Here is a 3,179-nt window from a genome sequence, read left to right as displayed (position 1 = left end):
TCTGCACTGTAGACTGTACTGTACAGGAAGTAAGTTAGACTCAAATGTAACCTTCCGTGTGGTCATGTGACATGTAACAACCAATCATAAGATTTTTTTTTTTTTTTTTTTTTTTTTAAACATGCTTTATTTGTATGTAACGCTGCATGATGCAAACGTGAATTTCTGATGAATGAAACAGTTTTGTATGTTTTTCTAGCTGATTTAAATACATTAAATTATATCTGTTAAGCATTCAAAATTATTTTCTTGGCTTTATGGCATTTTACTTCAGAAATTGGTATAGGGTTTCAAATGAGGGCTACCAGCAATACTGCAGAAACAAAAATGTGAGCCATATTTTGGGGTATAAAATGATAACCCCCCTGTTTTCCCTATAGACCTTTCTCTATCCTGCTTACTTACATGTTTACTTATATTTATACATTTCTGCAGATTGTTATGCAGGTGTAACTGTTTACACTGACCCTGTCAGTAGCAACTGTATAGGCAAACCCTGCTGGAAGATAATGTTCACACTGCACAGCCTTAAAGGGACATGCACACACACCCTACACAGCCTTTAAGAGACAATTCTAACTCATGCCACGCACATAGTCTTAAAGGGACAAATTACAGTAGGCCCACTCAGTCTTAAAGGGATAGATGCACACACACACACAGTGCACACAGCCTTTAAAGGGACAGATCACAATATGCAATATGTGAACACAGCCTTTAAAGGGACAGATCACAATATGCAATATGTGAACAGACTCAACCTCTCACACTCAAAGTCATAAAGGGACAGGCACACACAATGGACTCAATCTTTTAAAGGACAAGCATGCAGTTTGCACACTCTCTTTCACACCCTTTAAAGGGATAGCTGACACCACACACACACACAAACACACAACATAATGATAGAGAAGCACAAACACCCATGGCAGGCAGCCTTAAAAGGATATGAAACCCACAATTTTAATTTTATGATTCAGATACAGCATGCAATTTTAAACAACTCTCCAATTTAACTCTATTATCAATATACTTAATTCTCTTGGTATCCTTTATTGAAGGAGCAACAATGCACTACTAGGAGCTAGCTGAACACAAATATGCAAGCCAATCACAAGAGGCATATATGTGTAGCTACCAATAAGCAGCTAGCTCCCAGCTCCTGAGCCTACATAGGTATTATTTTCAACATAGGATACTAAGAGAACAAAGCAAATTAAATTAGACAATAAAAGTAAATTGTAAAGTTGTTTAAAATGTTATGGTCTATCTGAATTATGAAACAAAAAATATTTGGTTTCATGTCCCTTTAAATGAACACCTCACAGTCTTTGTATTCTCCCGACTAGTGCCAGGCTTCTCTCTCCTGGACTCCTCTTCAGACATTAAAGGGACATGAAACCCAAAATGTTTCCTTCATGATTCAGATAGAGCACTGGTTTTCAAACCTGTCCTCAAGCCTCCCCAACAGGACAGGTTTTCAGGATTACCTTGGATGAGAGCAGGTAAAATAACCAGGTTTACTAATCAGCTGAGTATTTCACCTGTGCTCTAGTTCAGATAACAGTCAATGTCTGTGTGAGCACCTATTTAAACGCCCAGTCAATTTGGTGATTGTGATGTAAACCCAAACTTGTAATACCAAGATGTGGTTGTCTCGATAAATTGACTCACCCCTGGCTGTAGACAGTGACTCCGTTGTTTCTTCCTTCCGCTACTTGCAGAGTTTGGCCCGTCCTAAGAGAGCTGGCTTAATCTCCAGGGTAATGGGTATGCATCCAGCAGAGCCCCTTTCTCTTTGCCTCCGGCTCGTGATCCGCTCTCCTCCTGGGTCCCGCTCCACTCGCGGTAACTTGGCGTCTGACGTCACTGAATACTTCCTTCACAGCCGTTCAATCAACTATTAGAATCGTGTGGTGGGCGCTGGCTGAATCAATCGTAGTGACAGCGGATACAAGCTACCTCTGTGCAGGCTCCGTTTCAAAGAGTTCAGGATAACAAAGTGATGAGCTGCACCAGGGTACTTGTTAAAAGACTTTTATTGTAGGTCACAAAAATCTTCTTTTCAGAAGCATCATTACACAACAATAATGGACATTGTGGTGTGTGTGTAGAAATCGCCCAAAGAGCTTCTTTCTGACGCGTTTCAGCCTATACCGGCCGTAATCGTAGCAAGCATTTTTGTGACCTACAATAAAAGTCTCTAGTTCAGATATCCTGAAAATGTGGCCTGTTAGGGAAGCCTGAGGGCAGGTTTAAAAACCAGTGAGATAGAGCATACAATTTTAAACTTCTTTCCGAATTACTTCTATTGTGCAATTGACTTAGTTTTCTTGGTATCCTTTGTTGAAAAGGACTCCTAGGTAGGCTTAGAAGTTGGGTGCTAGCTGCTGATTGGTGGATGCACAGAAATGACTCTTATGATTGGCTTAATGTGTTCAGCTAGCTCCCTCCCTCCCACTTGTGAATTGATGCTCCTTCAGCAAAGGATACTAAGAGAATGAAGAAAAAATAATACTAGAAGTAAATTGGAAAATCTATTCTCTGATTCATGAAAGAAACATTTTGGGTTTCATGTCCCTTTAAGGCCTAATAAATCTTCTAGGCTACCTTAAAGGTATAACATGCCTTACTGCAGCAGGAACAAAAATCACTCTCTGACAAAATTCTTTTATGATACTATCACTTTCACATGTGTTACACAATTGGGACTTTTAAAGGGATACTAAACCCAAATGTTTTCTTTCATGATTCAGATAGCGCATGCAATTTTAAGCAACTTTCTAATTTACTCCTGTTATAATTTTTTCTTCGTTCTCTTGCTGTCTTTATTTAAAAAGCAGAAATGTAAAGCTTAGGAGCCCGCCCATTTTAGGTTTAGCACCCTGGATAGTGCTTGCTTATTGGTGACTACATTCAGCCAACCAATAAGCAAGCATAACCTAGGTTCTGAACCAAAAATGGTCCGGCTCCTAAGCTTTACATTCCTGCTTTTTAAATGAAGATAGCAAGAGAACAAATTAACAATGATAATAGGAGTAAATTAGAAAGCTGCTTAAAATTGCATGCGCTATCTGAATCATGATAGAAAAAAATTGTTTTAGTAACCCTTTAAGTACTGGGACTCATGAAGCACCCAAGTGCAGATAGCTTTAAAGGAACACAGTCATAAAGAGACA

The sequence above is a fragment of the Bombina bombina genome, chromosome 2 (genome assembly GCF_027579735.1).
Source record: "Bombina bombina isolate aBomBom1 chromosome 2, aBomBom1.pri, whole genome shotgun sequence".
NCBI lineage: Eukaryota > Metazoa > Chordata > Amphibia > Anura > Bombinatoridae > Bombina > Bombina bombina.
The sequence above is the reverse complement of the archived record's forward strand: the minus strand, read 5'-3'. Positions refer to the sequence as shown.